This window comes from Tyto alba, unplaced genomic scaffold (genome assembly GCF_018691265.1).
Source record: "Tyto alba isolate M040663 unplaced genomic scaffold, T.alba_DEE_v4.0 Super-Scaffold_9, whole genome shotgun sequence".
Taxonomy (NCBI): Eukaryota; Metazoa; Chordata; class Aves; order Strigiformes; family Tytonidae; genus Tyto; species Tyto alba.
Window position 1 is genome coordinate 3844095 of NW_024881330.1, and position 10784 is coordinate 3854878.

Below are 10784 nucleotides of genomic sequence, written 5' to 3' on the forward strand. Positions count from 1 at the left end.
CTCTGTAGCAGACATCCACTAGATAAGCTTAGGCATTATATGAGACACTACTACTACCATAGGAAGATGATATGTATATTGAGCACAAAAAAAAAAAATGGGCAAGACAATATGAAGAACTTCTCAGAGAGAAGGCGTGATACATTTATTTGGAAAGAAAGATGCAAGTGTGAGAATGCAAAGAAAAATTTTGCCCAAGGAGGACCTGAGGGAAACCGGTTGGGAAAGTGCATACATAAGGTCATCACATGTTACCCCCAGAGTTCAGGTACTGTGTGTCTCAGGAAATAGATGTGATGTGTTCTTGAGAGTGTGGCTTGCAGGCTCTACAGAGTGTGAATGTGGTTGTGTAGTGGCATAGGCTGCTCTCATGCTGTTTGTAGTAACATCACTGCAGGACATTAACTTTCGAGGAGGAGGGAAGCACATATAGAGACAAGCTGAAGAGTATAGGCAACTCTGTCTCATCTGGCTGATGCCGGCTGAAGATAATGTGTGAGCATGAGATCATGAAAGGTGTTTGCTGAGAAAAGGACCACAGGAGTGATTACTACAATCGTCTATCTATCTGTGGTACTAACTTCCTAGTAGCCAGCTTGCTGTCACACTAGATAAAGAAACAACAAAAAAGAACCCCATGGAGTATGTTGACATACTGGAACAGCTTTTGTAATGCATGGCAAACAGGCAGTTAGCAAAAAGTAGAAGCATGCAGTGATGACCGACACTTCTGACAGCAGCAGGTAAGAAAGCATCAGACAAGCCTGTGATTGCATCGTCCTTTGCCTTTTCCTTCCTTGCTTTATGTCTCCATTGGGCCGTTTCTGACATGCTCAACAGCAATGCTATGTGCTGAGAGACTGTGCCAGGATCCTCTAGTCCTGCACATTCAGAGCACAGACTCAGCAATTCTTCAATCTACTTCATGGCTTTAGAGCTCATTTCTTTACAGGTAAGTTGGATTCGCTTCTACACCCAGATTTGCTTCATCTTACTTTAGGCATCTAAAAAAGGAGCACAACCACTTTCAGTTTCTTTTACAGTCAGTGGAAAGAGATCTTGGGATAGGCTGGACTACCATCTAGAGATGCTTATGTTTCCCAAGTGTTGCTGTGTTCAAAATTTAGAGCCTCAGTTAGGTAGGGTGAGTCTAGGCTGAATTTCCCTTCACAATGTTCTAATACAAAACCTCTCTCTGGTGAGCTATAATGTTTCATCAGGGCTCTTTCCTCCCACTTTTACAAATCCCATATTGATCTTTCCTATGCTTTGAAGTGTTACTAACCTTCTAAGCCTGCCTCTTCATTTGACAGAGACCAAATAAAATACTCCACAGATGTAGTCAGGCAAGGCAGAAAAAGACCACCTTTATAAATGCTTTCATGTTCTTACAGTATTTATGATCCCCAAAGGAGAAAATGAAAACACAATGCAAAGACTGAAATAAGTCACTCTCCATTCCTGAACACAATTAGAAGATTCATAAATGGCTTTATATATTACTCAAAACCAGAAAACTTTGTTATGAAGAACTTTGCTGTAGACCATGTCAGAGAAATTATATCCATGGGGTATGATCACAAAACTTTAGTACTGGATGGTATGAAAGAAATTACTAGTGTAACTCTGAGATGGCAAATATATATATGTGGAGAAAATTAAATATTGGCTGAAAAGAATTCAGACAATATAAATATATAGTAAACACAAAATGGCTTTATTTTTTTCCATGTTTGGAGCCAGATAGACAGGGGTGGAAACTGCTGTTGATTCTTCAGTTAATGTGTCTAGTTCTTCCAAGCCAGTTGGATCCCAGGTATGAACAGGGCCAAGTTTGGCCCCATATGAACAGAAGTCAGTTTCTGATCCTTGTTCTGACTAAGAAATGACAACAAATATCGCCAAATAGTGTGTTCTTTAAAACATGAATGACACGCATCATACTCTTCTGACAGTCAATCACCACTCTTCCATGATCAACAACATCTATGCAGTGTCCCCAGGCTAAAAGTCTTCTTCAAGATTTCTCTTGTATAAGAAGCTGAAGATCAACTGTGGTGAAAGGAAGGATCACTTCACATTTATCAGCTTCTTATTTCAGGTTAAAAAGTTCTCTTTACCCTAACTATACAATTCATCTATGTTCAGAGTTTGCCCTCTTCTAAAAGGCAAAGGCAGTTTCCAAAGACTGAAGGACAACATCCAAGCACCAAAAAGCCAAACTGCACCACACATCACCATATGATGTTATTATTTTCCACAGCTGGTGAATCACTGGCTATAAACTAGTTTGATTTCACCTGCTTCAGTGCTAAGCAGTGTGTGTGTGTGTTTTCTTCCTTTTTCCTTGAATTTACTGGTATAGAGAAGTGAAAGTTTGTAATTGAATCAGAAAGTACTTTGTTCTGTCAGCTGTGAAGAAAAAAATAGCTGTGAGGTGGCCCGCAAAAGGCAGAATGCCTACCTGCCACTTCCTGGGATTCTCATTCTCTTTTCCAGCCCTTAAAGGCACCATATGTGTGTGTATGAGCTGGTGGAATACCAGGGAAAGGATGTGGAGCTGGTGCCAGGCCTCTAAGAAATACAGATGAAACTGCAGAGGAGGGATGGAGGGAGGAGATAAGAGTTTGGAAGATGATCCAGTGAGGTTTGGAGTGAGGAGTAGGTTTGGAAAGGTTTGAAAAGTCATCTCCCTGGAAAAGGGTATCACTCTACAGTCACTTTTTCTTCCTTCCACAGCTCTGTCCACAGCACTGAAACTTATTCCTTTTTCACACTCTCCCATGGATTTCCTCCAAGCTCATGATAGTATAATTAGTGTTTCGATGTGTCCAAGCAAGAGCACAGATGCTCATTTTGGGAACAGAACTTTCTCCTTACATGCAGCCAAGAGAGGCAATCCTGGCACTGGCTTCTGATCTCATTAATTCCTGACTTGATCAGGAGTAAAGGCTTGCCGCTGATTTATGGGTTGTTTGGTTTGGGCTCAGACTGTGTTGATACTAAAGGACTTAGGGATTGTATTCAATCTCCCAGTAAACCCCTTTAAAACTAGAGGGCCAAAACACATTAGAGAAGAACAGAGAAATATGCTGCTCTCCTGCTTTCAGTAGTCCCTCCTGCATATTATTAAACATAGTTCTGCACAAACAACTGTGATATTTTTACATTTTTTCCCCTACAATAAGCAGTGGCAATATAAAACATAGTCTGCCTCCCAGGACCCTAAGCCTCTGCAGTTAATAATAATGCTCCTCTTGGTTTTAGCAGTCTTTGATTCATATACTAATTTGTTTTTCACTTGACCACGCTCCCTTTTCATACTTTGTACTACATGGAAACCTTCATATTCTTCTCCAGAAAATTACTTCTTTCTCTATAAAACCTCTTGAGATATGGCAGGCACTAAACTCAAGAACTGGAGCTAAGAATAGAAAAGCAAGATGGTAATCATGACAATAAAATCTCCCAGTTCACCAGTCAGAAAAAACGTTTCCATACACCTTTGGAGACTTAATGTTCCCCAACCACAACCCAATTACAAGTTACATGGAGGCAGGAGTTTGGGAGTGGGAGAGTGGTCTCTTGTTGGTCTCTATCACAGCCAATAAGCATAATATAAAAACATATAAATTAGGGGAACTGGCTGGGTCATGTCAGCAGGTCTGATTGCAGGTGAGCTGAACCCCTGGAGTGGTTCATGAGATCAGGAGAAAGAGATGTAATTTAGTTGGTGAACCACAAAACTTTCTGCAGTGTTGGTGAAAGTCCTTTAGTGTTTCTTCCTATAACCACACAGCTATTGCTTGTATATAATGAAGACCAAATTTGCTCTACAAACTCCATTACTGGCTTAACCTCACTGGTTTTGCATCGTATGTAACCAATGCTGTGGTACAGTAGTTTTATAAAATAACGTTTTGTAAGGAACACTTCTATTTCTCTTAGCATTTTTTCCCCTTTGTTTTTAACAGACATTTGTAAAATCCCTGAAATGAGACCTACCACAAAACTGTGCACAACTGTTGAAGTCCCTGTCAATTTTGCTGCTTAACAAACCTTGACATCTGAGCTTCATAAAGACAAAATCTGGAAAGAAAGATGTTATTAAGTTCAGATGTTGGAGGCAGAACTCTAAAGGATAAATTTACCCCAAGTGAATAAGGATCAGAATTTTGGGAAGGGAGAGATATGAATGAGGAGTGAAATGGGATAGGAGGGCACTAAAAATGCAGAGAACAAGAAAAATCTCATCTATGCCACTGTGAAAATATGATGCCTCTTCTGCTTTTCTTTGCCTCTCTAAATCTGTTTGCTGGGGTATGCAATGCCAGTGAAAAGCCAGTTGCAGGATCCCAAAATGGCACACCTCCTCCATTGTGTTGGGTTTGTTGTGATCCAATTTCTGGGAATTTGGGAACAGTTACACAGAGATTGTACTTGTTTTCTCTGCTATAGGCTTCCCCAGGGACTGACAGTAGGTGTCCTGCTTCTCAGCATGATGTGTCCTGGTGTGCTGCCATTGATACTAATCTGGATTTTAAGTTCTCTGAAAGCAGCTCATCCATTATGGTAAATTATTTCAGAGGATAAATTCCTTCGCTTATATAAAACCCAACAAAAGTTGGCCTGCTTTAATTTGCTGGTATAGTACCTAGTTTGATGCTAGTTCTTCTGTCATGCTTCTACTCCCCAAAGATAGCAAACAAGTGCCATCAACTCTTCCATAAATTAGGTAAAGCGAGTCTTTTGTGTTCCTCTTCATAAGTGCCACTTCCTATCACTGAAGCCCTTTGACCTGTTTCCTAGGCCAAAAAGATATATCAAGGATACGCGTAATAACCAGAAATCACAAACAATATGGAGTGGTAAGAAAGTGTTTGAAAAGTCATATGTTGTAATCCAGACACTGCAATGCACAGCAGAGTTTAGATTGTTCCCACTATCCACATACTTCTGGCATTTTTTTTTATGCCAAGAAGACCTATCAGCTGTGTTTGCAATGGGATGTGACATTTACTCAGGGAACATCATGATACTTTTGCCTTTTTTTGTCACAGAAACTACCTATTGATTTTCATAAGGCAAGGTGAACTGTTTCTACAGTGTCGATGTCACCTAATACCACACTTCAATTTATTCTGCAACTCCCAGCTGAGGGAATCACTGAGGCTCAGTGTTGCCACATCTGTGTGGGATACATGGCTTAGTAGTTTAGTAGTCATAGGAAACTGTTTTAGTCAAAGCCAGAAGCTCCTAAGGGAATATAGAAGAGGAGGAATTGTCCTCTGTAGAAGATAAGTTCTCTCTTTCCATCAGTCATGTTAGGTAGCTAAGGTGAACTAAGGTACTGGCGATGAACTAAGTTCTCAATTAAAGTTTTGCTTAAACAATTTGGCATTTCTTGTTCTAGAAATTTTATTCAGAAGTCTGCTTGTCTTTGGGATGGGAATGACAAAAGACATATAGGAAGTCCCTTATGAACATAAAGACAAGAATATACGAACAATCACATTGGGACACAGCAATCTCCACCTAGTATCATGTATGTCCAACAGTGCCCACCAGTGTATGTCCATGGAGGATTATGAGGGGGGACAAGCAGAGGTGATAACTCCCCAGAGTACTACCTCAGCCTCCACTGGCCTCCTGGTCCAGATGGTTTATTTTTGTGTAGGATTTTTATTTAATAGTGTCCAATGTCTGCCTTCTTGACAAAGTCTTCCTAATGATATTTTCTGGTTATCCTTTGTTGCCTATGCTTAAATGGTGCCAAGTAGAATCTACAGGTTGTAAAAAGTGTGACTTAGCATACCTTTTTGGAGAGACTAAACTTAGAAGTAAGCTAGATTTTGAAGTCTATCAGTAATGTCATGATGCCCTCTTTTTTTTTAGCGCTGTCCTAGCCACCAAGGAACTTACCATCAGAAAGAAATTACTTGTCTGCATTAATTAAAGTAAGCATGATGTACAGTCTTTACATGGTACAATGATATTACATCAGAGTATGACAATACAATCTGAAAGCTAAAGGAAAAAATGGCAGTATTACTGGAAATATTGTGAAATATTACTGTAATTCTATCTCTGAGATCCATTAGAAACTGTCTCTTTATATGTGTCTTTTTTTCCCTATTAAAATATTTTGTTGGCTTTATAGAACATCTTTGGCCCTCAGAGCCTTTGTAGGTGGCTGTGAACAGGACAGTTTAAGAGAAAGAAAGAAAGAAAGAAAGAAAGAAAGAAAGAAAGAAAGAAAGAAAGAAAGAAAGAAAGAAAGAAAGAAAGAAAGAAAGAAAGAAAGAAAGAAAGAAAGAAAGAAAGAAAGAAAGAAAGAAAGAAAGGAAAGAAAGAAAGAAAGAAAGAAAGAAAGAAAGAAAGAAAGAAAGAAAGAAAGAAAGAAAGAAAGAAAGAAAGAAAGAAAGAAAGAAAGAAAGAAAGAAAGAAAGAAAGAAAGAAAGAAAGAAAGAAAGAAAGAAAGAAAGAAAGAAAGAAAGAAAGAAAGAAAGAAAGAAAGAAAGAAAGAAAGAAAGAAAGAAAGAAAGAAAGAAAGAAAGAAAGAAAGAAAGAAAGAAAGAAAGAAAGAAAGAAAGAAAGAAAGAAAGAAAGAAAGAAAGAAAGAAAGAAAGAAAGAAAGAAAGAAAGAAAGAAAGAAAGAAAGAAAGAAAGAAAGAAAGAAAGAAAGAAAGAAAGAAAGAAAGAAAGAAAGAAAGAAAGAAAGAAAGAAAGAAAGAAAGAAAGAAAGAAAGAAAGAAAGAAAGAAAGAAAGAAAGAAAGAAAGAAAGGAAAGAAAGAAAGAAAGAAAGAAAGAAAGAAAGAAAGAAAGAAAGAAAGAAAAGAAAGAAAGAAAGAAAAGAAAAGAAAAGAGAAAAGAAGAAAAGAAAAGAAAAGAAAAGAAAAGAAAAGAAAAGAAAAGAAAAGAAAAGAAAAGAAAAGAAAAGAAAAGAAAAGAAAAGAAAAGAAAAGAAAAGAAAAGAAAAGAAAAGAAAAGAAAAGAGAAAAGAGAAGAGAAGAGAAGAGAAGAGAAAAGAAAAGAAAAGAAAAGAAAAGAAAAGAAAAGAAAAGAAAAGAAAAGAAAAGAAAAGAAAAGAAAAGAAAAGAAAAGAAAAGAAAAGAAAAGAAAAGAAAAGAAAAGAAAAGAAAAGAAAAGAAAAGAAAAGAAAAGAAAAGAAAAGAGAAAAAAAAAGAAAAGAAAAAAAAAAGAAAGAAAAATAAAATGTACTTTTGGGCAAAATAGTGATTTAAAAACATATTTCTGCCTTTCTGTACTAGTGAAATTAAGTGGATTTACCTGCAAGGAACACAGCCTATGGGTTTCAGCTGGCTTTATATAAACACTCTCCATAGACACACCATATTTGTCCTATAGATCAAAATATCAACAGCAGACAGTCATTTATCTTCAACTCTCTTAGGACTAGAATGGTTATTGTTTCTCTCATTAAGGAAGTTGGTATATCCCAGGGGAGGCTGGGTGTTATGGTTTTAACTGATACTCATTTGTCATATTTTTATTGCTGGTTAGAGGCATATATATTTAGGTAAAGAATAATCATTGCTGCCTGAGGTTAGTATCATGCCTTCCTTAAGAGAATCAGAGGTTTATGAGAAAAAAAGGCATCCTTTTGTGAGAAAAAAGATGAAGACCAAGACTTTTTTTAAAATCTGCAAACTCCTAAAGTGCTATTTTATTGTTTGAATCAGAAAAGGTATCATAGGGTGGACTTGTCACTCTGGATTTGTCATCTTCATCATCTAGGCCAAGATCCCAAAACCAAGGAGAGAACATCTGAATCTGTAGTCATGGAAAAACTGCCTTAGAAGAACATAAACTCCCCCATTCACTTCAAGGAGATGTTGTCTGACTGTTGATGTATTTACATCAATACCTTGATGTATTGTTGACATTTTGAACTACTTCACTGCTGATAAGAAAAGAAATAACAGAAATGAAGCTGTATACCTTCAAGAGCTACACTTTTCATGGAGCATGAATTGCTGGGACAGAAAGGACAGATTAAGGTGGAAACTGTCACCAAGAGCACTGCAGAATGTGACAACAAATGCAAAAGCAACAGAAGAAGCTCCAAAATAAGAGACCCCAGCATGATTCCTCAATTATTCAGTGCAATATTTTATTGCAACAGCACATGACCACACCAAGTTAACCTGAATAGGTGTAAAGTTAAAGAGTCTAGTGGTTTTGGTCACAGAATTTCATGGTATTTTGAAAATATGCCTTTTTGGCATAGAGATGAATGTCAATCTTCAAAACTCATCCTGAAACACCACATTCAATCTTTAATAAACTTTAAGAGTCTTTTTTTAAAAAAAAAAAAAAAAGAAAAAAATTCTGTGCAGATCTCTGCACCAGTAATGGACAATGTCACTGGATTCCTGGATCACCAATGACAGTATATGGAACAGAGTCTGAACCACTGATAAGCCATAACTCTCAGCACCTGCTGGCAGCCTGAAGGCATTTCTGTAAATTGTTACTGCTTTCTAGTATGCTGCTGCCACTCTTTATTGCCCCCATTCTTCAACATACAGCAATGTTCTTATTCTGCTAAAGTAATTTTGTAGTGAGGGCAATTGGTAGATGATGGCACTAGATGGTACCAAGGGACTATTGATGAGCTATATACCTTTCCAGCTCTAAGTCATCTATTCTCATTTATCTTGGTTTAGTAGTATCCAAAATTCATTACTTATCTGCTGGCTCCACTAAATAAAATGCATTTGGTGGGTTTAATCCAAATATGAGTGGTAGTTCATCAAAATACCCTGCTGGCACTTGGGTTGTTTTTTTTTTTTTCATCAGGGAGACAGAAAACTACAAAGAATGTAGACTGAGCTGGTCTCTCCTTACTAGAGAAGGGCCCTGCAGGACACAGCTAAAGCATGCTGGTTTGTCCAGGGCAAAGGAGGTGCTTTCACAGATGTGTAGGTAAACAGAGCCATTAGTCTCTGAGCTGTCACTCTTATGTATTTCATTACTACTACATTAGATTGTAGAGAAACAAACAAAGAAGCTTTAATAAAACCAGAAACATTGTAGGATTCCTTGCAGCATTTTTTTAATTTTTTTTCTAGAGAAGGGAGAACAAAAATCCTGTTGCTTAGCAAAGGTCACTTTTTCAAGTATCACATATGTTCACTGGTTAAGTATTTCATTACAGTGCAGATAAAAGCCCCAGCTGTCTCTAGTGGTTAGTGATGCCATGTTTTATTTATTACCTTTTGTAACTTTATTCATAATAAAGGACAACCGAGGTGTCCTTCTCTTAACCTCCAGTTGAGTTTAATTCTAAATGGCAATTCAGCCCAGTGCAAAAATCCCCACATCAAAACAACCAACCAACTAATCAAAACAAAACAAAAAACCCAGAACACAAGTATCCTTAAAAGATTTGAAAATCCTTATTACATTATTTATTTATGTTTATTTCTACAAAGAAAATTGCAAATATGTAGGGGGTTTTATAGGAAAAGTTTTGAATGGACTGATACATATCAGTGTATAAAAATGAATCATTAAGTGCACTGGTATTCCTAGGCTTCAGCATTATCTCTAAAGAGAGAAAATTAAGACATAATATTTGTCTTTTGTTGCATGATCTCCCTTGGCCTACATTAAAAAACAAAACAAAACAAAACAAAATAAACCAAAACAAAATAACAACGACAACAACAAAAAAAAAAAACAACCAAACAAACAAAACAAACAAACAAACAAACAAACAAACAAAAAAACCCACAAACAGAATGTATTTTTCTTAGGAAAAATTAGAATCCAAGCTTGGGCAGACTGAAAATTTCAGGTATGCTAAGGATAAAAACTTAAGCTTGAAAGAGACAAAGTAGAAAGATACCTCCATCAAAGAATATTTATAGAAGAATGACAAAACCACTCAGGCCTGTAGACAGTTTGATGTTTCACTCTGTTCTGAAACTAACAAGCAGAATATCCAAGCATCCATCTCCTCCCACCTGCTCTACTTTCTTTGGACAAGGAGGCAGTGGCTTCAACAACCCTCAGGGTAGAGGGACTGCAAATATCTTCCTGATAGAACAGGTTGCACCAAGATGGAGATGTTCTCCGTGTCTCTAACCAATATGATGCAGCACAGTGTAAAAAAAGAGATTAAATCTTGACTTACTTCCAGTGTCTCACACTGGGCAGACCCAGACACTGTCTTCGAGCTCCTGTCTCAGTTGGATGAAGTCTGGCTTCACTTCTGAGTCCAAACAAGGACCATGAAAGACCATCAGTAATTTCTGATGCGTACAGAAGCACTAGTAGGCAGGGTGTGTTTGAAGCTCAAATCTTAAAGCAAATTACAAGTGGGAAAAGCCAAGCATTATCATGTGATTTGAAAAACACACACAGACCCCACACTGTGTTCTACCATGGTAAATTAAGGTGTGACCACTGTTTTAAGAAAGCAGAAGAGGCTGTCAGGAAAGATGAAGGTACCCACAATGGGATTATAGAGTATCGCAGACCAGCTCTGTGTGTGCTTAGCAGGGTAAAAATCAAAGATCTATTCAGAAGTAAAAGTTCTGTAATTATCTGGACTGCGTAATTAGTCAAAGATAATTAAATGGTCTTCAAATTTGCAAAAGATACAATGGAGAGAAAAAGAATAAACTACTGTTTCCACCATAGGTAGAAAGCAATGCACACACTTTTCAGGAAGGAACTTTTACATCTGATTTTAAATTAGAGAAACTTTATGATAAGAAGGATAGTAAAGCTTTAGAAGATATGGTTTATCCTT